The sequence below is a fragment of the Salvelinus alpinus genome, chromosome 24 (assembly GCF_045679555.1).
Source record: "Salvelinus alpinus chromosome 24, SLU_Salpinus.1, whole genome shotgun sequence".
In the NCBI taxonomy this organism is placed as follows: Eukaryota; Metazoa; Chordata; class Actinopteri; order Salmoniformes; family Salmonidae; genus Salvelinus; species Salvelinus alpinus.
The window spans coordinates 50,505,132-50,532,600 of record NC_092109.1 but is presented as its reverse complement, the minus strand read 5'-3'; positions in this window follow the sequence as shown (position 1 = coordinate 50,532,600).

Below are 27,469 nucleotides of genomic sequence, written 5' to 3'. Positions count from 1 at the left end.
TGGTAGATGTCTAGTCTCCTTTGTGGCTCTAATCTGATAGTGGTAGTGGGTTGGTAGATGTCTAGTCTCCTTTATGCCTCTAATCAGATAGTGGTAGTGGGCTGGTAGATGTCTAGTCTCCCTTATGGCTCTAATCTGATAGTGGTAGTGGGCTGGTAGATGTCTAGACTCCTTTATAACTCTAATCTGATAGTGGTAGTGGGCTGGTAGATGTCTAGTCTCCCTTATGGCTCTAATCTGATAGTGGTAGTGGGGTGCTAGATGTCTAGTCTCCCTAATGGCTCTAATCTGATAGTGGTAGTGGGTTGGTAGATGTCTAGTCTTCTTTATGGCTCTAATCTGATAGTGGTTTTGTGGTGGTTGATGTCTAGTCTCCCTAATGGCTCTAATCTGATAGTGGTAGTGGGGTGGTAGATGTCTAGTCTTCTTTATGGCTCTAATCTGATAGTGGTTTTGTGGTGGTTGATGTCTAGTCTCCCTAATGGCTCTAATCTGAAATTGGTAGATATGGTAGATGTCTAGTCTCCCTTGTGGCTGTAATCTGATAGTGGTTGTGGGTTGGTAGATGTCTAGTCTCCCTTGTGGCTCTAATCTGATAGTGGTAGTGGGGTGCTAGATGTCTAGTCTCCAATATGGCTCAAATCTGATAGTGGTAGTGGGGTGCTAGATGTCTAGTCTTCTTTATGGCTCTAATCTGATAGTGGTTTTGTGGTGGTTGATGTCTAGTCTCCTTTATGGCTCTAATCTGATAGTGGTAGATGTGGTAGATGTCTAGTCTCCTTTGTGGCTCTAATATGATGGTGGTAGTGGGGTTGTAGATATCTAGCATCCCTTATGACTCTAATCTGATAGTGGTAGTTGGGTGGTAGATGTCTAGTCGCCTTTATAACTCTAATCTGATAGTGGTAGTGGGCTGGTAGATGTCTAGTCTCCCTAATGGCTCTAATCTGATAGTTGTAGTGGTTTGGTAGATGTCTAGTCTCCTTTATAACTCTAATCTGATAGTGGTAGTGGGCTGGTAGATGTCTAGTCTCCCTAATGGCTCTAATCTGATAGTTGTAGTGGGTTGGTAGATGTCTAGTCTCCTTTATGGCTCTAATCTGATAGTGGTACTGGGTTGGTAGATGTCTAGTCTCCTTTATAACTCTAATCTGATAATGGTAGTGGGCTGGTAGATGTCTAGTCTCCCTTGTGGCTCTAATCTGATAGTTGTAGTGGGCTGGTAGATGTCTAGTCTCCCTTGTGGCTCTAATCTTATAGTGGTAGTGGGTTGGTAGATGTCTAGTCTCCTTTATAACTCTAATCTGATAGTGGTAGTGGGGTGGTTGATGTCTAGTCTCCTTTATGGCTCTAATCTGATAGTGGTAGATGTGGTAGATGTCTAGTCTCCTTTGTGGCTCTAATCTGATAGTGGTAGTGGGTTGGTAGATGTCTCGTCTCCTTTATTCCTCTAATCTGATAGTGGTAGTGGGCTGCTAGATGTCTAGTCTCCCTTATGGCTCTAATCTGATAGTGGTAGTGGGCTGGTAGATGTCTAGTCTCCTTTATAACTCTAATCTGATAGTGGTAGTGGGCTGGTAGATGTCTAGTCTCCCTTATGGCTCTAATCTGATAGTAGTAGTGGGGTGCTAGATGTCTAGTCTCCCTAATGGCTCTAATCTGATAGTGGTAGTGGGGTGGTAGATGTCTAGTCTTCTTTATGGCTCTAATCTTATAGTGGTTTTGTGGTGGTTGATGTCTAGTCTCCCTAATGGCTCTAATCTGATAGTGGTAGTGGGGTGGTAGATGTCTAGTCTTCTTTATGGCTCTAATCTGATAGTGGTTTTGTGGTGGTTGATGTCTAGTCTCCCTAATGGCTCTAATCTGAAATTGGTAGATATGGTAGATGTCTAGTCTCCCTTGTGGCTCTAATCTGATAGTTGTAGTGGGCTGGTAGATGTTTAGTCTCCCTTGTGGCTCTAATCTTATAGATAGTGGGTTGGTAGATGTCTAGTCTCCTTTATAACTCTAATCTTATAGTGGTAGTGGGGTGCTAGATGTCTAGTCTCCCTTATGGCTCTAATCTGATAGTGGTAGTGGGCTGGTAGATGTCTAGTCTCCTTTATGGCTCTAATCTGATAGTGGTTTTGTGGTGGTTGATGTCAAGTCTCCTTTATGGCTCTAATCTGATAGAGGTAGATGTGGTAGATGTCTAGTCTCCTTTGTGGCTCTAATATGATGGTGGTAGTGGGGTTGTAGATATCTAGTATCCCTTATGACTCTAATCTGATAGTGGTAGTGGGGTGGTAGATGTCTAGTCGCCTTTATAACTCTAATCTGATAGTGGTAGTGGGCTGGTAGATGTCTAGTCTCCCTAATGGCTCTAATCTGATAGTTGTAGTGGGTTGGTAGATGTCTAGTCTCCTTTATAACTCTAATCTGATAGTGGTAGTGGGCTTGTAGATGTCTCTTCTCCCTAATGGCTCTAATCTGATAGTTGTAGTGGGTTGGTAGATGTCTAGTCTCCTTTATGGCTCTAATCTGATAGTGGTACTGGGTTGGTAGATGTCTAGTCTCCTTTATAACTCTATTCTGATAATGGTAGTGGGCTGGTAGATGTCTAGTCTCCCTTGTGGCTCTAATCTGATAGTTGTAGTGGGCTGGTAGATGTCTAGTCTCCCTTGTGGCTCTAATCTTATAGTGGTAGTGGGTTGGTAGATGTCTAGTCTCCTTTATAACTCTAATCTGATAGTGGTAGTGGGGTGGTTGATGTCTAGTCTCCTTTATGGCTCTAATCTGATAGTGGTAGATGTGGTAGATGTCTAGTCTCCTTTGTGGCTCTAATCTGATAGTGGTAGTGGGTTGGTAGATGTCTAGTCTCCTTTATAACTCTAATCTTATAGTGGTAGTGGGGTGCTAGATGTCTAGTCTCCCTTATGGCTCTAATCTGATAGTGGTAGTGGGCTGGTAGATGTCTAGTCTCCTTTATGGCTCTAATCTGATAGTGGTTTTGTGGTGGTTGATGTCTAGTCTCCTTTATGGCTCTAATCTGATAGAGGTAGATGTGGTAGATGTCTAGTCTCCTTTGTGGCTCTAATATGATGGTGGTAGTGGGGTTGTAGATATCTAGTATCCCTTATGACTCTAATCTGATAGTGGTAGTGGGGTGGTAGATGTCTAGTCGCCTTTATAACTCTAATCTGATAGTGGTAGTGGGCTGGTAGATGTCTAGTCTCCCTAATGGCTCTAATCTGATAGTTGTAGTGGGTTGGTAGATGTCTAGTCTCCTTTATAACTCTAATCTGATAGTGGTAGTGGGCTTGTAGATGTCTAGTCTCCCTAATGGCTCTAATCTGATAGTTGTAGTGGGTTGGTAGATGTCTAGTCTCCTTTATGGCTCTAATCTGATAGTGGTACTGGGTTGGTAGATGTCTAGTCTCCTTTATAACTCTATTCTGATAATGGTAGTGGGCTGGTAGATGGCTAGTCTCCCTTGTGGCTCTAATCTGATAGTTGTAGTGGGCTGGTAGATGTCTAGTCTCCCTTGTGGCTCTAATCTTATAGTGGTAGTGGGTTGGTAGATGTCTAGTCTCCTTTATAACTCTAATCTGATAGTGGTAGTGGGGTGGTTGATGTCTAGTCTCCTTTATGGCTCTAATCTGATAGTGGTAGATGTGGTAGATGTCTAGTCTCCTTTGTGGCTCTAATCTGATAGTGGTAGTGGGTTGGTAGATGTCTAGTCTCCTTTATGCCTCTAATCTGATAGTGGTAGTGGGCTGGTAGATGTCTAGTCTCCCTTATGGCTCTAATCTGATAGTGGTAGTGTCGTGCTAGATGTCTAGTCTCCCTTATGGCTCTAATCTGATAGTGGTAGTGGGCTGGTAGATGTCTAGTCTCCTTTATAACTCTAATCTGATAGTGGTAGTGGGCTGGTAGATGTCTAGTCTCCCTTATGGCTCTAATCTGATAGTGGTAGTGGGGTGCTAGATGTCTAGTCTCCCTAATGGCTCTAATCTGATAGTGGTAGTGGGGTGGTTGATGTCTAGTCTCCTTTATGGCTCTAATCTGATAGTGGATTTGTGGTGGTTGATGTCTAGTCTCCCTAATGGCTCTAATCTGATAGTGGTAGTGGGGTGGTAGATGTCTAGTCTTCTTTATGGCTCTAATCTGATAGTGGTTTTGTGGTGGTTGATGTCTAGTCTCCCTAATGGCTCTAATCTGATAGTGGTAGATATGGTAGATGTCTAGTCTCCCTTGTGGCTCTAATCTGATAGTGTTTGTGGGTTGGTAGATGTCTAGTCTCCCTTGTGGCTCTAATCTGATAGTTGTAGTGGGCTGGTAGATGTCTAGTCTCCCTTGTGGCTCTAATCTTATAGATAGTGGGTTGGTAGATGTCTAGTCTCCTTTATAACTCTAATCTTATAGTGGTAGTGGGGTGCTAGATGTCTAGTCTCCCTTATGGCTCTAATCTGATAGTGGTAGTCGGCTGGTAGATGTCTAGTCTCCCTAATGGCTCTAATCTGATAGTGGTTGTGGGGTGGTCGATGTCTAGTCTCCCTTATGGCTCTAATCTGATAGTGGTTTTGTGGTGGTTGATGTCTAGTCTCCTTTATGGCTCTAATCTGATAGTGGTAGATGTGGTAGATGTCTAGTCTCCTTTGTGGCTCTAATATGATGGTGGTAGTGGGGTTGTAGATATCTAGTATCCCGTATGACTCTAATCTGATAGTGGTAGTGGGCTGGTAGATGTCTAGTCTCCTTTATGCCTCTAATCTGATGGTTGTAGTGAGCTGGTAGTTGTCTAGTCTCCCTTGTGGCTCTAATCTGATAGTGGTTGTGGGTTGGTAGATGTCTAGTCTCCCTTGTGGCTCTAATCTGATAGTTGTAGTGGGCTGGTAGATGTCTAGTCTCCCTTGTGGCTCTAATCTGATAGTGGTAGTGGGGTGGTAGATGTCTAGTCTTCTTTATGGCTCTAATCTGATAGTGGTGGTGGGGTGGTAGATGTCTAGTCTCCCTTATGGCTCTAATCTGATAGTGGTGGTGGGGTGGTAGATGTCTAGTCTCCCTTATGGCTCTAATCTGATAGTGGTAGTGGGGTGGTAGATGTCTAGTCTCCCTTATGGCTCTAATCTGATAGTGGTAGTGGGCTGGTAGATGTCTAGTCTCTCTAATGGCTCTAATCTGATAGTGGTAGTGGGGTACTAGATGTCTAGTCTCCCTTATGGCTCTAATCTGATAGTGGTAGTGTGGTGGTAGATGTCTAGTCTTCTTTATGGCTCTAATCTGATAGTGGTTTTGTGGTGGTTGATGTCTAGTCTCCCTTATGGCTCTAATCTGATAGTGGTAGTGGGGTGCTAGATGTCTAGTCTCCCTTATGGCTCTAATCTGATAGTGGTAGTGGGGTGCTAGATGTCTAGTCTCCCTTATGGCTCTAATCTGATAGTGGTAGTGGGCTGGTAGATGTCTAGTCTCTCTAATGGCTCTAATCTGATAGTGGTAGTGGGGTGCTAGATGTCTAGTCTCCCTTATGGCTCTAATCTGATAGTGGTAGTGGGGTGCTAGATGTCTAGTCTCCTTTATGCCTCTAATCTGATAGTGGTAGTGGGCTTGTAGATGTCTAGACTCCCTAATGGCTCTAATCTGATAGTGGTAGTGGGGTTGTAGATGTCTAGTCTTCTTTATGGCTCTAATCTGATAGTGGTAGTGGGGTGCTAGATGTCTAGTCTCCCTTATGGCTCTAATCTGATAGTGGTAGTGGGCTGGTAGATGTCTAGTCTCCTTTATGCCTCTAATCTGATAGTGGTAGTGGGGTGCTAGATGTCTAGTCTCCCTTATGGCTCTAATCTGATAGTGGTAGTGGGCTGTTAGATGTCTAGTCTCTCTAATGGCTCTAATCTGATAGTGGTAGTGGGGTGCTAGATGTCTAGTCTCCCTTATGGCTCTAATCTGATAGTGGTAGTGGGTTGGAAGATTTCTAGTCTCCCTTATGGCTCTAATCTTCTAGTGGTATTGAGGATGTCGATGTCTAGTCTCCCTTGTGGCTCTAATCTGATAATTGTAGTGAGCTGGTAGATGTCTAGTCTGCCTTGTGGCTCTAATCTTATAGTGGTTGTGGGTTGGTAGATGTCTAGTCTCCCTTGTGGCTCTAATCTGATAGTTGTAATGGGCTGGTAGATGTCTAGTCTGCCTTGTGGCTCTAATCTTATAGTGGTAGTGGGTTGGTAGATGTCTAGTCTCCTTTGTGGCTCTAATCTGATAGTGGTAGTGGGTTGGTAGATGTCTAGTCTCCTTTATAACTCTAATCTTATAGTGGTAGTGGGGTGCTAGATGTCTAGTCTCCCTTATGGCTCTAATCTGATAGTGGTAGTGGGCTGGTAGATGTCTAGTCTCCTTTATGGCTCTAATCTGATAGTGGTTTTGTGGTGGTTGATGTCTAGTCTCCTTTATGGCTCTAATCTGATAGTGGTAGATGTGGTAGATGTCTAGTCTCCTTTGTGGCTCTAATATGATGGTGGTAGTGGGGTTGTAGATATCTAGTATCCCTTATGACTCTAATCTGATAGTGATAGTGGGGTGGTAGATGTCTAGTCGCCTTTATAACTCTAATCTGATAGTGGTAGTGGGCTGGTAGATGTCTAGTCTGCCTTGTGGCTCTAATCTTATAGTGGTAGTGGGTTGGTAGATGTCTAGTCTCCTTTATGACTCTAATCTGATAGTGGTAGTGGGGTGCTAGATGTCTAGTCTCCCTTATGGCTCTAATCTGATAGTGGTAGTGGGCTGGTAGATGTCTAGTCTCCTTTATGGCTCTAATCTGATAGTGGTTTTGTGGTGGTTGATGTCTAGTCTCCCTAATGGCTCTAATCTGATAGTTGTAGTGGGTTGGTAGATGTCTAGTCTCCTTTATAACTCTAATCTGATAGTGGTAGTGGGCTTGTATATGTCTCTTCTCCCTAATGGCTCTAATCTGATAGTTGTAGTGGGTTGGTAGATGTCTAGTCTCCTTTATGGCTCTAATCTGATAGTGGTACTGGGTTGGTAGATGTCTAGTCTCCTTTATAACTCTATTCTGATAATGGTAGTGGGCTGGTAGATGTCTAGTCTCCCTTGTGGCTCTAATCTGATAGTTGTAGTGGGCTGGTAGATGTCTAGTCTCCCTTGTGGCTCTAATCTTATAGTGGTAGTGGGTTGGTAGATGTCTAGTCTCCTTTATAACTCTAATCTGATAGTGGTAGTGGGGTGGTTGATGTCTAGTCTCCTTTATGGCTCTAATCTGATAGTGGTAGATGTGGTAGATGTCTAGTCTCCTTTGTGGCTCTAATCTGATAGTGGTAGTGGGTTGGTAGATGTCTAGTCTCCTTTATAACTCTAATCTTATAGTGGTAGTGGGGTGCTAGATGTCTAGTCTCCCTTATGGCTCTAATCTGATAGTGGTAGTGGGCTGGTAGATGTCTAGTCTCCTTTATGGCTCTAATCTGATAGTGGTTTTGTGGTGGTTGATGTCTAGTCTCCTTTATGGCTCTAATCTGATAGAGGTAGATGTGGTAGATGTCTAGTCTCCTTTGTGGCTCTAATATGATGGTGGTAGTGGGGTTGTAGATATCTAGTATCCCTTATGACTCTAATCTGATAGTGGTAGTGGGGTGGTAGATGTCTAGTCGCCTTTATAACTCTAATCTGATAGTGGTAGTGGGCTGGTAGATGTCTAGTCTCCCTAATGGCTCTAATCTGATAGTTGTAGTGGGTTGGTAGATGTCTAGTCTCCTTTATAACTCTAATCTGATAGTGGTAGTGGGCTTGTAGATGTCTAGTCTCCCTAATGGCTCTAATCTGATAGTTGTAGTGGGTTGGTAGATGTCTAGTCTCCTTTATGGCTCTAATCTGATAGTGGTACTGGGTTGGTAGATGTCTAGTCTCCTTTATAACTCTATTCTGCTAGTCTCCCTTATGGCTCTAATCTGATAGTGGTAGTGGGCTGGTAGATGTCTAGTCTCCCTTGTGGCTCTAATCTTATAGTGGTAGTGGGTTGGTAGATGTCTAGTCTCCTTTATAACTCTAATCTGATAGTGGTAGTGGGGTGGTTGATGTCTAGTCTCCTTTATGGCTCTAATCTGATAGTGGTAGATGTGGTAGATGTCTAGTCTCCTTTGTGGCTCTAATCTGATAGTGGTAGTGGGTTGGTAGATGTCTAGTCTCCTTTATGCCTCTAATCTGATAGTGGTAGTGGGCTGGTAGATGTCTAGTCTCCCTTATGGCTCTAATCTGATAGTGGTAGTGTCGTGCTAGATGTCTAGTCTCCCTTATGGCTCTAATCTGATAGTGGTAGTGGGCTGGTAGATGTCTAGTCTCCTTTATAACTCTAATCTGATAGTGGTAGTGGGCTGGTAGATGTCTAGTCTCCCTTATGGCTCTAATCTGATAGTGGTAGTGGGGTGCTAGATGTCTAGTCTCCCTAATGGCTCTAATCTGATAGTGGTAGTGGGGTGGTTGATGTCTAGTCTTCTTTATGGCTCTAATCTGATAGTGGATTTGTGGTGGTTGATGTCTAGTCTCCCTAATGGCTCTAATCTGATAGTGGTAGTGGGGTGGTAGATGTCTAGTCTTCTTTATGGCTCTAATCTGATAGTGGTTTTGTGGTGGTTGATGTCTAGTCTCCCTAATGGCTCTAATCTGATAGTGGTAGATATGGTAGATGTCTAGTCTCCCTTGTGGCTCTAATCTGATAGTGTTTGTGGGTTGGTAGATGTCTAGTCTCCCTTGTGGCTCTAATCTGATAGTTGTAGTGGGCTGGTAGATGTCTAGTCTCCCTTGTGGCTCTAATCTTATAGATAGTGGGTTGGTAGATGTCTAGTCTCCTTTATAACTCTAATCTTATAGTGGTAGTGGGGTGCTAGATGTCTAGTCTCCCTTATGGCTCTAATCTGATAGTGGTAGTCGGCTGGTAGATGTCTAGTCTCCCTAATGGCTCTAATCTGATAGTGGTAGTGGGGTGGTAGATGTCTAGTCTCCTTTATGGCTCTAATCTGATAGTGGTTTTGTGGTGGTAGATGTCTAGTCTCCTTTATGGCTCTAATCTGATAGTGGTAGATGTGGTAGATGTCTAGTCTCCTTTGTGGCTCTAATATGATGGTGGTAGTGGGGTTGTAGATATCTAGTATCCCGTATGACTCTAATCTGATAGTGGTAGTGGGCTGGTAGATGTCTAGTCTCCTTTATGCCTCTAATCTGATGGTTGTAGTGAGCTGGTAGTTGTCTAGTCTCCCTTGTGGCTCTAATCTGATAGTGGTTGTGGGTTGGTAGATGTCTAGTCTCCCTTGTGGCTCTAATCTGATAGTTGTAGTGGGCTGGTAGATGTCTAGTCTCCCTTGTGGCTCTAATCTGATAGTGGTAGTGGGGTGGTAGATGTCTAGTCTTCTTTATGGCTCTAATCTGATAGTGGTTTGTGGTGGTTGATGTCTAGTCTCCCTTATGGCTCTAATCTGATAGTGGTGGTGGGGTGCTAGATGTCTAGTCTCCCTTATGGCTCTAATCTGATAGTGGTAGTGGGGTGCTAGATGTCTAGTCTCCCTTATGGCTCTAATCTGATAGTGGTAGTGGGCTGGTAGATGTCTAGTCTCTCTAATGGCTCTAATCTGATAGTGGTAGTGGGGTACTAGATGTCTAGTCTCCCTTATGGCTCTAATCTGATAGTGGTAGTGTGGTGGTAGATGTCTAGTCTTCTTTATGGCTCTAATCTGATAGTGGTTTTGTGGTGGTTGATGTCTAGTCTCCCTTATGGCTCTAATCTGATAGTGGTAGTGGGGTGCTAGATGTCTAGTCTCCCTTATGGCTCTAATCTGATAGTGGTAGTGGGGTGCTAGATGTCTAGTCTCCCTTATGGCTCTAATCTGATAGTGGTAGTGGGCTGGTAGATGTCTAGTCTCCCTAATGGCTCTAATCTGATAGTGGTAGTGGGGTGCTAGATGTCTAGTCTCCCTTATGGCTCTAATCTGATAGTGGTAGTGGGGTGCTAGATGTCTAGTCTCCTTTATGCCTCTAATCTGATAGTGGTAGTGGGCTTGTAGATGTCTAGACTCCCTAATGGCTCTAATCTGATAGTGGTAGTGGGCTGGTAGATGTCTAGTCTTCTTTATGGCTCTAATCTGATAGTGGTAGTGGGGTGCTAGATGTCTAGTCTCCCTTATGGCTCTAATCTGATAGTGGTAGTGGGCTGGTAGATGTCTAGTCTCCTTTATAACTCTAATCTGATAGTGGTAGTGGGGTGCTAGATGTCTAGTCTCCCTTATGGCTCTAATCTGATAGTGGTAGTGGGCTGTTAGATGTCTAGTCTCTCTAATGGCTCTAATCTGATAGTGGTAGTGGGGTGCTAGATGTCTAGTCTCCCTTATGGCTCTAATCTGATAGTGGTAGTGGGTTGGAAGATTTCTAGTCTCCCTTATGGCTCTAATCTTCTAGTGGTATTGAGGATGTCGATGTCTAGTCTCCCTTGTGGCTCTAATCTGATAATTGTAGTGAGCTGGTAGATGTCTAGTCTGCCTTGTGGCTCTAATCTTATAGTGGTTGTGGGTTGGTAGATGTCTAGTCTCCCTTGTGGCTCTAATCTGATAGTTGTAATGGGCTGGTAGATGTCTAGTCTGCCTTGTGGCTCTAATCTTATAGTGGTAGTGGGTTGGTAGATGTCTAGTCTCCTTTGTGGCTCTAATCTGATAGTGGTAGTGGGCTGGTAGATGTCTAGTCTCCTTTATAACTCTAATCTTATAGTGGTAGTGGGGTGCTAGATGTCTAGTCTCCCTTATGGCTCTAATCTGATAGTGGTAGTGGGCTGGTAGATGTCTAGTCTCCTTTATGGCTCTAATCTGATAGTGGTTTTGTGGTGGTTGATGTCTAGTCTCCTTTATGGCTCTAATCTGATAGTGGTAGATGTGGTAGATGTCTAGTCTCCTTTGTGGCTCTAATATGATGGTGGTAGTGGGGTTGTAGATATCTAGTATCCCTTATGACTCTAATCTGATAGTGATAGTGGGGTGGTAGATGTCTAGTCGCCTTTATAACTCTAATCTGATAGTGGTAGTGGGCTGGTAGATGTCTAGTCTGCCTTGTGGCTCTAATCTTATAGTGGTAGTGGGTTGGTAGATGTCTAGTCTCCTTTATGACTCTAATCTGATAGTGGTAGTGGGGTGCTAGATGTCTAGTCTCCCTTATGGCTCTAATCTGATAGTGGTAGTGGGCTGGTAGATGTCTAGTCTCCTTTATGGCTCTAATCTGATAGTGGTTTTGTGGTGGTTGATGTCTAGTCTCCTTTATGGCTCTAATCTGATGGTGGTAGATGTGGTAGATGTCTAGGCTCCTTTGTGGCTCTAATATGATGTTGGTAGTGGGGTTGTAGATATCTAGTATCCCTTATGACTCTAATCTGATATTGGTAGTGGGGTGGTAGATGTCTAGTCGCCTTTATAACTCTAATCTGATAGTGGTAGTGGGGTGGTAGATGTCTAGTCTCCCTAATGGCTCTAATCTGATAGTTGTAGTGGGCTGGTAGATGTCTAGTCTCCCTAATGGCTCTAATCTGATAGTTGTAGTGGGTTGGTAGATGTCTAGTCTCCTTTATAACTCTAATCTGATAGTGGTAGTGGGCTGGTAGATGTCTAGTCTCCCTTGTGGCTCTAATCTGATAGTTGTAGTGGGCTGGTAGATGTCTAGTCTCCCTTGTGGCTCTAATCTTATAGTGGTAGTGGGTTGGTAGATGTCTAGTCTCTTTTATAACTCTAATCTGATAGTGGTAGCGGGGTGGTTGATGTCTAGTCTCCTTTATGGCTCTAATCTGATAGTGGTAGATGTGGTAGATGTCTAGTCTCCTTTGTGGCTCTAATCTGATAGTGGTAGTGGGTTGGTAGATGTCTAGTCTCCTTTATGCCTCTAATCTGATAGTGGTAGTGGGCTGGTAGATGTTTAGTCTCCCTTATGGCTCTAATCTGATAGTGGTAGTGGGGTGCTAGATGTCTAGTCTCCCTTATGGCTCTAATCTGATAGTGGTAGTGGGCTGGTAGATGTCTAGTCTCCTTTATAACTCTAATCTGATAGTGGTAGTGGGCTGGTAGATATCTAGTCTCCCTTATGGCTCTAATCTGATAGTGGTAGTGGGGTGGTAGATGTCTAGTCTTCTTTATGGCTCTAATCTGATAGTGGTTTTGTGGTGGTTGATGTCTAGTCTCCCTAATGGCTCTAATCTGATAGTGGTAGTGGGGTGGTAGATGTCTAGTCTTCTTTATGGCTCTAATCTGATAGTGGTTTTGTGGTGGTTGATGTCTAGTCTCCTTTATGGCTCGAATCTGATAGTGGTAGATATGGTAGATGTCTAGTCTCCCTTGTGGCTCTAATCTGATAGTGGTTGTGGGTTGGTAGATGTCTAGTCTCCCTTGTGGCTCTAATATGATAGTTGTAGTGGGCTGGTAGATGTCTAGTCTCCCTTGTGGCTCTAATCTTATAGTGGTAGTGGGTTGGTAGATGTCTAGTCTCCTTTATAACTCTAATCTTATAGTGGTAGCGGGGTGCTAGATGTCTAGTCTCCCTTATGGCTCTAATCTGATAGTGGTAGTGGGCTGGTAGATGTCTAGTCTCCCTAATGGCTCTAATCTGATAGTGGTAGTGGGGTGGTAGATGTCAAGTCTCCTTTATGGCTCTAATCTGATAGTGGTTTTGTGGTGGTTGATGTCTAGTGTCCTTTATGGCTCTAATCTGATAGTGGTAGATGTGGTAGATGTCTAGTCTCCTTTGTGGTTCTAATATGATGGTGGTAGTGGGGTTGTAGATATCTAGTATCCCGTATGACTCTAATCTGATAGTGGTAGTGGGCTGGTAGATGTCTAGTCTCCTTTATGCCTCTAATCTGATAGTTGTAGTGAGCTGGTAGTTGTCTAGTCTCCCTTGTGGCTCTAATCTGATAGTGGTTGTGGGTTGGTAGATGTCTAGTCTCCCTTGTGGCTCTAATCTGATAGTTGTAGTGGGCTGGTAGATGTCTAGTCTCCCTTGTGGCTCTAATCTTATAGTGGTAGTGGGTTGGTAGATGTCTAGTCTCCTTTATAACTCTAATCTTATAGTGGTAGTGGGGTGCTAGATGTCTAGTCTCCCTTATGGCTCTAATCTGATAGTGGTAGTGGGCTGGTAGATGTCTAGTCTCCCTAATTGCTCTAATCTGATAGTGGTAGTGGGGTGGTAGATGTCTAGTCTCCTTTATGGCTCTAATCTGATAGTGGTTTTGTGGTGGTTGATGTCTAGTCTCCTTTATGGCTCTAATCTGATAGTGGTAGATATGGTAGACGTCTAGTCTCCTTTCTGGCTCTAATATGATGGTGGTAGTGGGGTCGTAGATATCTAGTCTCCCTTGTGGCTCTAATCTGATAGTTGTAGTGGGCTGGTAGATGTCTAGTCTCCCTTGTGGCTCTAATCTTATAGTGGTAGTGGGCTGGTAGATGTCTAGTCTCCTTTATAACTCTAATCGGATAGTGGTAGTGGGGTGGTTGATGTCTAGTCTCCTTTATGGCTCTAATCTGATAGTGGTAGATGTGGTAGATGTCTAGTGTCCTTTGTGGCTCTAATCTGAGAGTGGTAGTGGGTTGGTAGATGTCTAGTCTCCTTTATGGCTCTAATCTGATAGTGGTAGTGGGCTGGTAGATGTCTAGTCTCCCTTATGGCTCTAATCTGATAGTGGTAGTGGGGTGCTAGATGTTTAGTCTCCCTTATGGCTCTAATCTGATAGTGGTAGTGGGCTGGTAGATGTCTAGTCTCCCTAATGGCTCTAATCTGATATTGGTAGTGGGGTGGTAGATGTCTAGTCTTCTTTATGGCTCTAATCTGATAGTGGTTTTGTGGTGGTTGATGTCTAGTCTCCTTTATGGCTGTAATCTGATAGTGGTAGATGTGGTAGATGTCTAGTCTCCCTTGTGGCTCTAATCTTATAATGGTAGTGGGTTGGTAGATGTCTATTCTCCTTTGTGGCTCTAATCTGATAGTGGTAGTGGGTTGGTAGATGTCTAGTCTCCTTTATGGCTCTAATCTGATAGTGGTAGTGGGCTGGTAGATGTATAGTCTCCCTTATGGCTCTAATCTGATAGTGGTAGTGGGGTGCTAGATGTCTATCCTCCCTTATGGCTCTAATCTGATAGTGGTAGTGGGCTGGTAGATGTCTAGTCTCCTTTATAACTCTAATCTGATAGTGGTAGTGGGCTGGTAGATATCTAGTCTCCCTTATGGCTCTAATCTGATAGTGGTAGTGGGGTGGTAGATGTCTAGTCTTCTTTATGGCTCTAATCTGATAGTGGTTTTGTGGTGGTTGATGTCTAGTCTCCCTAATGGCTCTAATCTGATAGTGGTAGTGGGGTGGTAGATGTCTAGTCTTCTTTATGGCTCTAATCTGATAGTGGTTTTGTGTTGGTTGATGTCTAGTCTCCTTTATGGCTCTAATCTGATAGTGGTAGATATGGTAGATGTCTAGTCTCCCTTGTGGCTCTAATCTGATAGTGGTTGTGGGTTGGTAGATGTCTAGTCTCCCTTGTGGCTCTAATATGATAGTTGTAGTGGGCTGGTAGATGTCTAGTCTCCCTTGTGGCTCTAATCTTATAGTGGTAGTGGGTTGGTAGATGTCTAGTCTCCTTTATAACTCTAATCTTATAGTGGTAGTGGGGTGCTAGATGTCTAGTCTCCCTTATGGCTCTAATTTGATAGTGGTAGTGGGCTGGTAGATGTCTAGTCTCCCTAATGGCTCTAATCTGATAGTGGTAGTGGGGTGGTAGATGTCAAGTCTCCTTTATGGCTCTAATCTGATAGTGGTTTTGTGGTGGTTGATGTCTAGTCTCCTTTAAGGCTCTAATCTGATAGTGGTAGATGTGGTAGATGTCTAGTCTCCTTTGTGGTTCTAATATGATGGTGGTAGTGGGGTTGTAGATATCTAGTATCCCGTATGACTCTAATCTGATAGTGGTAGTGGGCTGGTAGATGTCTAGTCTCCTTTATGCCTCTAATCTGATAGTTGTAGTGAGCTGGTAGTTGTCTAGTCTCCCTTGTGGCTCTAATCTGATAGTGGTTGTGGGTTGGTAGATGTCTAGTCTCCCTTGTGGCTCTAATCTGATAGTTGTAGTGGGCTGGTAGATGTCTAGTCTCCCTTGTGGCTCTAATCTTATAGTGGTAGTGGGTTGGTAGATGTCTAGTCTCCTTTATAACTCTAATCTTATAGTGGTAGTGGGGTGCTAGATGTCTAGTCTCCCTTATGGCTCTAATCTGATAGTGGTAGTGGGCTGGTAGATGTCTAGTCTCCCTAATGGCTCTAATCTGATAGTGGTAGTGGGCTGGTAGATGTCTAGTCTCCCTTATGGCTCTAATCTGATAGTGGTAGTGGGGTGGTAGATGTCTAGTCTCCTTTCTGGCTCTAATATGATGGTGGTAGTGGGGTCGTAGATATCTAGTCTCCCTTGTGGCTCTAATCTGATAGTTGTAGTGGGCTGGTAGATGTCTAGTCTCCCTTGTGGCTCTAATCTTATAGTGGTAGTGGGCTGGTAGATGTCTAGTCTCCTTTATAACTCTAATCGGATAGTGGTAGTGGGGTGGTTGATGTCTAGTCTCCTTTATGGCTCTAATCTGATAGTGGTAGATGTGGTAGATGTCTAGTGTCCTTTGTGGCTCTAATCTGAGAGTGGTAGTGGGTTGGTAGATGTCTAGTCTCCTTTATGGCTCTAATCTGATAGTGGTAGTGGGCTGGTAGATGTCTAGTCTCCCTTATGGCTCTAATCTGATAGTGGTAGTGGGGTGCTAGATGTTTAGTCTCCCTTATGGCTCTAATCTGATAGTGGTAGTGGGCTGGTAGATGTCTAGTCTCCCTAATGGCTCTAATCTGATATTGGTAGTGGGGAGGTAGATGTCTAGTCTTCTTTATGGCTCTAATCTGATAGTGGTTTTGTGGTGGTTGATGTCTAGTCTCCTTTATGGCTGTAATCTGATAGTGGTAGATGTGGTAGATGTCTAGTCTCCCTTGTGGCTCTAATCTTATAATGGTACTGGGTTGGTAGATGTCTATTCTCCTTTGTGGCTCTAATCTGATAGTGGTAGTGGGTTGGTAGATGTCTAGTCTCCTTTATGCCTCTAATCTGATAGTGGTAGTGGGCTGGTAGATGTATAGTCTCCCTTATGGCTCTAATCTGATAGTGGTAGTGGGGTGCTAGATGTCTATCCTCCCTTATGGCTCTAATCTGATAGTGGTAGTGGGCTGGTAGATGTCTAGTCTCCTTTATAACTCTAATCTGATAGTGGTAGTGGGCTGGTAGATATCTAGTCTCCCTTATGGCTCTAATCTGATAGTGGTAGTGGGGTGGTAGATGTCTAGTCTTCTTTATGGCTCTAATCTGATAGTGGTTTTGTGGTGGTTGATGTCTAGTCTCCCTAATGGCTCTAATCTGATAGTGGTAGTGGGGTGGTAGATGTCTAGTCTTCTTTATGGCTCTAATCTGATAGTGGTTTTGTGGTGGTTGATGTCTAGTCTCCTTTATGGCTCTAATCTGATAGTGGTAGATATGGTAGATGTCTAGTCTCCCTTGTGGCTCTAATCTGATAGTGGTTGTGGGTTGGTAGATGTCTAGTCTCCCTTGTGGCTCTAATATGATAGTTGTAGTGGGCTGGTAGATGTCTAGTCTCCCTTGTGGCTCTAATCTTATAGTGGTAGTGGGTTGGTAGATGTCTAGTCTCCTTTATAACTCTAATCTTATAGTGGTAGTGGGGTGCTAGATGTCTAGTCTCCCTTATGGCTCTAATTTGATAGTGGTAGTGGGCTGGTAGATGTCTAGTCTCCCTAATGGCTCTAATCTGATAGTGGTAGTGGGGTGGTAGATGTCAAGTCTCCTTTATGGCTCTAATCTGATAGTGGTTTTGTGGTGGTTGATGTCTAGTCTCCTTTATGGCTCTAATCTGATAGTGGTAGATGTGGTAGATGTCTAGTCTCCTTTGTGGTTCTAATATGATGGTGGTAGTGGGGTTGTAGATATCTAGTATCCCGTATGACTCTAATCTGATAGTGGTAGTGGGCTGGTAGATGTCTAGTCTCCTTTATGCCTCTAATCTGATAGTTGTAGTGAGCTGGTAGTTGTCTAGTCTCCCTTGTGGCTCTAATCTGATAGTGGTTGTGGGTTGGTAGATGTCTAGTCTCCCTTGTGGCTCTAATCTGATAGTTGTAGTGGGCTGGTAGATGTCTAGTCTCCCTTGTGGCTCTAATCTTATAGTGGTAGTGGGTTGGTAGATGTCTAGTCTCCTTTATAACTCTAATCTTATAGTGGTAGTGGGGTGCTAGATGTCTACTCTCCCTTATGGCTCTAATCTGATAGTGGTAGTGGGCTGGTAGATGTCTAGTCTCCCTAGTGGCTCTAATCTGATAGTGGTAGTGGGGTGGTAGATGTCTAGTCTCCTTTATGGCTCTAATCTGATAGTGGTAGATATGGTAGACGTCTAGTCTCCTTTCTGGCTCTAATATGATGGTGGTAGTGGGGTCGTAGATATCTAGTCTCCCTTGTGGCTCTAATCTGATAGTTGTAGTGGGCTGGTAGATGTCTAGTCTCCCTTGTGGCTCTAATCTTATAGTGGTAGTGGGCTGGTAGATGTCTAGTCTCCTTTATAACTCTAATCGGATAGTGGTAGTGGGGTGGTTGATGTCTAGTCTCCTTTATGGCTCTAATCTGATAGTGGTAGATGTGGTAGATGTCTAGTCTCCTTTGTGGCTCTAATCTGATAGTGGTAGTGGGTTGGTAGATGTCTAGTCTCCTTTATGCCTCTAATCTGATAGTGGTAGTGGGCTGGTAGATGTTTAGTCTCCCTTATGGCTCTAATCTGATAGTGGTAGTGGGGTGCTAGATGTCTAGTCTCCCTTATGGCTCTAATCTGATAGTGGTAGTGGGCTGGTAGATGTCTAGTCTCCTTTATAACTCTAATCTGATAGTGGTAGTGGGCTGGTAGATATCTAGTCTCCCTTATGGCTCTAATCTGATAGTGGTAGTGGGGTGGTAGATGTCTAGTCTTCTTTATGGCTCTAATCTGATAGTGGTTTTGTGGTGGTTGATGTCTAGTCTCCCTAATGGCTCTAATCTGATAGTGATAGTGGGGTGGTAGATGTCTAGTCTTCTTTATGGCTCTAATCTGATAGTGGTTTTGTGGTGGTTGATGTCTAGTCTCCTTTATGGCTCGAATCTGATAGTGGTAGATATGGTAGATGTCTAGTCTCCTTTGTGGCTCTAATCTGATAGTGGTTGTGGGTTGGTAGATGTCTAGTCTCCCTTGTGGCTCTAATATGATAGTTGTAGTGGGCTGGTAGATGTCTAGTCTCCCTTGTGGCTCTAATCTTATAGTGGTAGTGGGTTGGTAGATGTCTAGTCTCCTTTATAACTCTAATCTTATAGTGGTAGTGGGGTGCTAGATGTCTAGTCTCCCTTATGGCTCTAATCTGATAGTGGTAGTGGGCTGGTAGATGTCTAGTCTCCCTAATGGCTCTAATCTGATAGTGGTAGTGGGGTGGTAGATGTCAAGTCTCCTTTATGGCTCTAATCTGATAGTGGTTTTGTGGTGGTTGATGTCTAGTCTCCTTTATGGCTCTAATCTGATAGTGGTAGATGTGGTAGATGTCTAGTCTCCTTTGTGGTTCTAATATGATGGTGGTAGTGGGGTTGTAGATATCTAGTATCCCGTATGACTCTAATCTGATAGTGGTAGTGGGCTGGTAGATGTCTAGTCTCCTTTATGCCTCTAATCTGATAGTTGTAGTGAGCTGGTAGTTGTCTAGTCTCCCTTGTGGCTCTAATCTGATAGTGGTTGTGGGTTGGTAGATGTCTAGTCTCCCTTGTGGCTCTAATCTGATAGTTGTAGTGGGCTGGTAGATGTCTAGTCTCCCTTGTGGCTCTAATCTTATAGTGGTAGTGGGTTGGTAGATGTCTAGTCTCCTTTATAACTCTAATCTTATAGTGGTAGTGGGGTGCTAGATGTCTAGTCTCCCTTATGGCTCTAATCTGATAGTGGTAGTGGGCTGGTAGATGTCTAGTCTCCCTAATGGCTCTAATCTGATAGTGGTAGTGGGGTGGTAGATGTCTAGTCTCCTTTATGGCTCTAATCTGATAGTGGTTTTGTGGTGGTTGATGTCTAGTCTCCTTTATGGCTCTAATCTGATAGTGGTAGATATGGTAGACGTCTAGTCTCCTTTCTGGCTCTAATATGATGGTGGTAGTGGGGTCGTAGATATCTAGTCTCCCTTGTGGCTCTAATCTGATAGTTGTAGTGGGCTGGTAGATGTCTAGTCTCCCTTGTGGCTCTAATCTTATAGTGGTAGTGGGCTGGTAGATGTCTAGTCTCCTTTATAACTCTAATCGGATAGTGGTAGTGGGGTGGTTGATGTCTAGTCTCCTTTATGGCTCTAATCTGATAGTGGTAGATGTGGTAGATGTCTAGTGTCCTTTGTGGCTCTAATCTGAGAGTGGTAGTGGGTTGGTAGATGTCTAGTCTCCTTTATGGCTCTAATCTGATAGTGGTAGTGGGCTGGTAGATGTCTAGTCTCCCTTATGGCTCTAATCTGATAGTGGTAGTGGGGTGCTAGATGTTTAGTCTCCCTTATGGCTCTAATCTGATAGTGGTAGTGGGCTGGTAGATGTCTAGTCTCCCTAATGGCTCTAATTTGATATTGGTAGTGGGGTGGTAGATGTCTAGTCTTCTTTATGGCTCTAATCTGATAGTGGTTTTGTGGTGGTTGATGTCTAGTCTCCTTTATGGCTGTAATCTGATAGTGGTATATGTGGTAGATGTCTAGTCTCCCTTGTGGCTCTAATCTTATAATGGTAGTGGGTTGGTAGATGTCTATTCTCCTTTGTGGCTCTAATCTGATAGTGGTAGTGGGTTGGTAGATGTCTAGTCTCCTTTATGCCTCTAATCTGATAGTGGTAGTGGGCTGGTAGATGTCTAGTCTCCCTTATGGCTCTAATCTGATAGTGGTAGTGGGGTGCTAGATGTCTATCCTCCCTTATGGCTCTAATCTGATAGTGGTAGTGGGCTGGTAGATGTCTAGTCTCCTTTATAACTCTAATCTGATAGTGGTAGTGGGCTGGTAGATATCTAGTCTCCCTTATGGCTCTAATCTGATAGTGGTAGTGGGGTGGTAGATGTCTAGTCTTCTTTATGGCTCTAATCTGATAGTGGTTTTGTGGTGGTTGATGTCTAGTCTCCCTAATGGCTCTAATCTGATAGTGGTAGTGGGGTGGTAGATGTCTAGTCTTCTTTATGGCTCTAATCTGATAGTGGTTTTGTGGTGGTTGATGTCTAGTCTCCTTTATGGCTCTAATCTGATAGTGGTAGATATGGTAGATGTCTAGTCTCCCTTGTGGCTCTAATCTGATAGTGGTTGTGGGTTGGTAGATGTCTAGTCTCCCTTGTGGCTCTAATATGATAGTTGTAGTGGGCTGGTAGATGTCTAGTCTCCCTTGTGGCTCTAATCTTATAGTGGTAGTGGGTTGGTAGATGTCTAGTCTCCTTTATAACTCTAATCTTATAGTGGTAGTGGGGTGCTAGATGTCTAGTCTCCCTTATGGCTCTAATTTGATAGTGGTAGTGGGCTGGTAGATGTCTAGTCTCCCTAATGGCTCTAATCTGATAGTGGTAGTGGGGTGGTAGATGTCAAGTCTCCTTTATGGCTCTAATCTGATAGTGGTTTTGTGGTGGTTGATGTCTAGTCTCCTTTATGGCTCTAATCTGATAGTGGTAGATGTGGTAGATGTCTAGTCTCCTTTGTGGTTCTAATATGATGGTGGTAGTGGGGTTGTAGATATCTAGTATCCCGTATGACTCTAATCTGATAGTGGTAGTGGGCTGGTAGATGTCTAGTCTCCTTTATGCCTCTAATCTGATAGTTGTAGTGAGCTGGTAGTTGTCTAGTCTCCCTTGTGGCTCTAATCTGATAGTGGTTGTGGGTTGGTAGATGTCTAGTCTCCCTTGTGGCTCTAATCTGATAGTTGTAGTGGGCTGGTAGATGTCTAGTCTCCCTTGTGGCTCTAATCTTATAGTGGTAGTGGGTTGGTAGATGTCTAGTCTCCTTTATAACTCTAATCTTATAGTGGTAGTGGGGTGCTAGATGTCTAGTCTCCCTTATGGCTCTAATCTGATAGTGGTAGTGGGCTGGTAGATGTCTAGTCTCCCTAATGGCTCTAATCTGATAGTGGTAGTGGGGTGGTAGATGTCTAGTCTCCTTTATGGCTCTAATCTGATAGTGGTTTTGTGGTGGTTGATGTCTAGTCTCCTTTATGGCTCTAATCTGATAGTGGTAGATATGGTAGACGTCTAGTCTCCTTTCTGGCTCTAATATGATGGTGGTAGTGGGGTCGTAGATATCTAGTCTCCCTTGTGGCTCTAATCTGATAGTTGTAGTGGGCTGGTAGATGTCTAGTCTCCCTTGTGGCTCTAATCTTATAGTGGTAGTGGGCTGGTAGATGTCTAGTCTCCTTTATAACTCTAATCGGATAGTGGTAGTGGGGTGGTTGATGTCTAGTCTCCTTTATGGCTCTAATCTGATAGTGGTAGATGTGGTAGATGTCTAGTGTCCTTTGTGGCTCTAATCTGAGAGTGGTAGTGGGTTGGTAGATGTCTAGTCTCCTTTATGGCTCTAATCTGATAGTGGTAGTGGGCTGGTAGATGTCTAGTCTCCCTTATGGCTCTAATCTGATAGTGGTAGTGGGGTGCTAGATGTTTAGTCTCCCTTATGGCTCTAATCTGATAGTGGTAGTGGGCTGGTAGATGTCTAGTCTCCCTAATGGCTCTAATCTGATATTGGTAGTGGGGTGGTAGATGTCTAGTCTTCTTTATGGCTCTAATCTGATAGTGGTTTTGTGGTGGTTGATGTCTAGTCTCCTTTATGGCTGTAATCTGATAGTGGTATATGTGGTAGATGTCTAGTCTCCCTTGTGGCTCTAATCTTATAATGGTAGTGGGTTGGTAGATGTCTATTCTCCTTTGTGGCTCTAATCTGATAGTGGTAGTGGGTTGGTAGATGTCTAGTCTCCTTTATGCCTCTAATCTGATAGTGGTAGTGGGCTGGTAGATGTATAGTCTCCCTTATGGCTCTAATCTGATAGTGGTAGTGGGGTGCTAGATGTCTATCCTCCCTTATGGCTCTAATCTGATAGTGGTAGTGGGCTGGTAGATGTCTAGTCTCCTTTATAACTCTAATCTGATAGTGGTAGTGGGCTGGTAGATATCTAGTCTCCCTTATGGCTCTAATCTGATAGTGGTAGTGGGGTGGTAGATGTCTAGTCTTCTTTATGGCTCTAATCTGATAGTGGTTTTGTGGTGGTTGATGTCTAGTCTCCCTAATGGCTCTAATCTGATAGTGGTAGTGGGGTGGTAGATGTCTAGTCTTCTTTATGGCTCTAATCTGATAGTGGTTTTGTGGTGGTTGATGTCTAGTCTCCTTTATGGCTCTAATCTGATAGTGGTAGATATGGTAGATGTCTAGTCTCCCTTGTGGCTCTAATCTGATAGTGGTTGTGGGTTGGTAGATGTCTAGTCTCCCTTGTGGCTCTAATATGATAGTTGTAGTGGGCTGGTAGATGTCTAGTCTCCCTTGTGGCTCTAATCTTATAGTGGTAGTGGGTTGGTAGATGTCTAGTCTCCTTTATAACTCTAATCTTATAGTGGTAGTGGGGTGCTAGATGTCTAGTCTCCCTTATGGCTCTAATCTGATAGTGGTAGTGGGCTGGTAGATGTCTAGTCTCCCTAATGGCTCTAATCTGATAGTGGTAGTGGGGTGGTAGATGTCTAGTCTCCTTTATGGCTCTAATCTGATAGTGGTAGATATGGTAGACGTCTAGTCTCCTTTCTGGCTCTAATATGATGGTGGTAGTGGGGTCGTAGATATCTAGTCTCCCTTGTGGCTCTAATCTGATAGTTGTAGTGGGCTGGTAGATGTCTAGTCTCCCTTGTGGCTCTAATCTTATAGTGGTAGTGGGCTGGTAGATGTCTAGTCTCCTTTATAACTCTAATCGGATAGTGGTAGTGGGGTGGTTGATGTCTAGTCTCCTTTATGGCTCTAATCTGATAGTGGTAGATGTGGTAGATGTCTAGTGTCCTTTGTGGCTCTAATCTGAGAGTGGTAGTGGGTTGGTAGATGTCTAGTCTCCTTTATGGCTCTAATCTGATAGTGGTAGTGGGCTGGTAGATGTCTAGTCTCCCTTATGGCTCTAATCTGATAGTGGTAGTGGGGTGCTAGATGTTTAGTCTCCCTTATGGCTCTAATCTGATAGTGGTAGTGGGCTGGTAGATGTCTAGTCTCCCTAATGGCTCTAATCTGATATTGGTAGTGGGGTGGTAGATGTCTAGTCTTCTTTATGGCTCTAATCTGATAGTGGTTTTGTGGTGGTTGATGTCTAGTCTCCTTTATGGCTGTAATCTGATAGTGGTAGATGTGGTAGATGTCTAGTCTCCCTTGTGGCTCTAATCTTATAATGGTAGTGGGTTGGTAGATGTCTATTCTCCTTTGTGGCTCTAATCTGATAGTGGTAGTGGGTTGGTAGATGTCTAGTCTCCTTTATGCCTCTAATCTGATAGTGGCAGTGGGCTGGTAGATGTATAGTCTCCCTTATGGCTCTAATCTGATAGTGGTAGTGGGGTGCTAGATGTCTATCCTCCCTTATGGCTCTAATCTGATAGTGGTAGTGGGCTGGTAGATGTCTAGTCTCCTTTATGGCTCTAATCTGATAGTGGTAGTGGGCTGGTAGATATCTAGTCTCCCTAATGGCTCTAATCTGATAGTGGTAGTGGGGTGGTAGATGTCTAGTCTTCTTTATGGCTCTAATCTGATAGTGGTTTTGTGGTGGTTGATGTCTAGTCTCCCTAATGGCTCTAATCTGATAGTGGTAGTGGGGTGGTAGATGTCTAGTCTTCTTTATGGCTCTAATCTGATAGTGGTTTTGTGGTGGTTGATGTCTAGTCTCCTTTATGGCTCTAATCTGATAGTGGTAGATATGGTAGATGTCTAGTCTCCCTTGTGGCTCTAATCTGATAGTGGTTGTGGGTTGGTAGATGTCTAGTCTCCCTTGTGGCTCTAATATGATAGTTGTAGTGGGCTGGTAGATGTCTAGTCTCCCTTGTGGCTCTAATCTTATAGTGGTAGTGGGTTGGTAGATGTCTAGTCTCCTTTATAACTCTAATCTTATAGTGGTAGTGGGGTGCTAGATGTCTAGTCTCCCTTATGGCTCTAATTTGATAGTGGTAGTGGGCTGGTAGATGTCTAGTCTCCCTAATGGCTCTAATCTGATAGTGGTAGTGGGGTGGTAGATGTCAAGTCTCCTTTATGGCTCTAATCTGATAGTGGTTTTGTGGTGGTTGATGTCTAGTCTCCTTTATGGCTCTAATCTGATAGTGGTAGATGTGGTAGATGTCTAGTCTCCTTTGTGGCTCTAATATGATGGTGGTAGTGGGGTTGTAGATATCTAGTATCCCGTATGACTCTAATCTGATAGTGGTAGTGGGCTGGTAGATGTCTAGTCTCCTTTATGCCTCTAATCTGATAGTTGTAGTGAGCTGGTAGTTGTCTAGTCTCCCTTGTGGCTCTAATCTGATAGTGGTTGTGGGTTGGTAGATGTCTAGTCTCCCTTGTGGCTCTAATCTGATAGTTGTAGTGGGCTGGTAGATGTCTAGTCTCCCTTGTGGCTCTAATCTTATAGTGGTAGTGGGTTGGTAGATGTCTAGTCTCCTTTATAACTATAATCTTATAGTGGTAGTGGGGTGCTAGATGTCTAGTCTCCCTTATGGCTCTAATCTGATAGTGGTAGTGGGCTGGTAGATGTCTAGTCTCCCTAATGGCTCTAATCTGATAGTGGTAGTGGGGTGGTAGATGTCTAGTCTCCTTTATGGCTCTAATCTGATAGTGGTAGATATGGTAGACGTCTAGTCTCCTTTCTGGCTCTAATATGATGGTGGTAGTGGGGTCGTAGATATCTAGTCTCCCTTGTGGCTCTAATCTGATAGTTGTAGTGGGCTGGTAGATGTCTAGTCTCCCTTGTGGCTCTAATCTTATAGTGGTAGTGGGCTGGTAGATGTCTAGTCTCCTTTATAACTCTAATCGGATAGTGGTAGTGGGGTGGTTGATGTCTAGTCTCCTTTATGGCTCTAATCTGATAGTGGTAGATGTGGTAGATGTCTAGTGTCCTTTGTGGCTCTAATCTGAGAGTGGTAGTGGGTTGGTAGATGTCTAGTCTCCTTTATGGCTCTAATCTGATAGTGGTAGTGGGCTGGTAGATGTCTAGTCTCCCTTATGGCTCTAATCTGATAGTGGTAGTGGGGTGCTAGATGTCTAGTCTCCCTTATGGCTCTAATCTGATAGTGGTAGTGGGCTGGTAGATGTCTAGTCTCCCTAATGGCTCTAATCTGATATTGGTAGTGGGGTGGTAGATGTCTAGTCTTCTTTATGGCTCTAATCTGATAGTGGTTTTGTGGTGGTTGATGTCTAGTCTCCTTTATGGCTGTAATCTGATAGTGGTAGATGTGGTAGATGTCTAGTCTCCCTTGTGGCTCTAATCTTATAATGGTAGTGGGTTGGTAGATGTCTATTCTCCTTTGTGGCTCTAATCTGATAGTGGTAGTGGGTTGGTAGATGTCTAGTCTCCTTTATGCCTCTAATCTGATAGTGGTAGTGGGCTGGTAGATGTCTAGTCTCCCTTATGGCTCTAATCTGATAGTGGTAGTGGGGTGCTAGATGTCTATCCTCCCTTATGGCTCTAATCTGATAGTGGTAGTGGGCTGGTAGATGTCTAGTCTCCTTTATAACTCTAATCTGATAGTGGTAGTGGGCTGGTAGATATCTAGTCTCCCTTATGGCTCTAATCTGATAGTGGTAGTGGGGTGGTAGATGTCTAGTCTTCTTTATGGCTCTAATCTGATAGTGGTTTTGTGGTGGTTGATGTCTAGTCTCCCTAATGGCTCTAATCTGATAGTGGTAGTGGGGTGGTAGATGTCTAGTCTTCTTTATGGCTCTAATCTGATAGTGGTTTTGTGGTGGTTGATGTCTAGTCTCCTTTATGGCTCTAATCTGATAGTGGTAGATATGGTAGATGTCTAGTCTCCCTTGTGGCTCTAATCTGATAGTGGTTGTGGGTTGGTAGATGTCTAGTCTCCCTTGTGGCTCTAATATGATAGTTGTAGTGGGCTGGTAGATGTCTAGTCTCCCTTGTGGCTCTAATCTTATAGTGGTAGTGGGTTGGTAGATGTCTAGTCTCCTTTATAACTCTAATCTTATAGTGGTAGTGGGGTGCTAGATGTCTAGTCTCCCTTATGGCTCTAATTTGATAGTGGTAGTGGGCTGGTAGATGTCTAGTCTCCCTAATGGCTCTAATCTGATAGTGGTAGTGGGGTGGTAGATGTCAAGTCTCCTTTATGGCTCTAATCTGATAGTGGTTTTGTGGTGGTTGATGTCTAGTCTCCTTTATGGCTCTAATCTGATAGTGGTAGATGTGGTAGATGTCTAGTCTCCTTTGTGGTTCTAATATGATGGTGGTAGTGGGGTTGTAGATATCTAGTATCCCGTATGACTCTAATCTGATAGTGGTAGTGGGCTGGTAGATGTCTAGTCTCCTTTATGCCTCTAATCTGATAGTTGTAGTGAGCTGGTAGTTGTCTAGTCTCCCTTGTGGCTCTAATCTGATAGTGGTTGTGGGTTGGTAGATGTCTAGTCTCCCTTGTGGCTCTAATCTGATAGTTGTAGTGGGCTGGTAGATGTCTAGTCTCCCTTGTGGCTCTAATCTTATAGTGGTAGTGGGTTGGTAGATGTCTAGTCTCCTTTATAACTCTAATCTTATAGTGGTAGTGGGGTGCTAGATGTCTAGTCTCCCTTATGGCTCTAATCTGATAGTGGTAGTGGGCTGGTAGATGTCTAGTCTCCCTAATGGCTCTAATCTGATAGTGGTAGTGGGGTGGTAGATGTCTAGTCTCCTTTATGGCTCTAATCTGATAGTGGTAGATATGGTAGACGTCTAGTCTCCTTTCTGGCTCTAATATGATGGTGGTAGTGGGGTCGTAGATATCTAGTCTCCCTTGTGGCTCTAATCTGATAGTTGTAGTGGGCTGGTAGATGTCTAGTCTCCCTTGTGGCTCTAATCTTATAGTGGTAGTGGGCTGGTAGATGTCTAGTCTCCTTTATAACTCTAATCGGATAGTGGTAGTGGGGTGGTTGATGTCTAGTCTCCTTTATGGCTCTAATCTGATAGTGGTAGATGTGGTAGATGTCTAGTGTCCTTTGTGGCTCTAATCTGAGAGTGGTAGTGGGTTGGTAGATGTCTAGTCTCCTTTATGGCTCTAATCTGATAGTGGTAGTGGGCTGGTAGATGTCTAGTCTCCCTTATGGCTCTAATCTGATGGTGGTAGTGGGGTGCTAGATGTTTAGTCTCCCTTATGGCTCTAATCTGATAGTGGTAGTGGGCTGGTAGATGTCTAGTCTCCC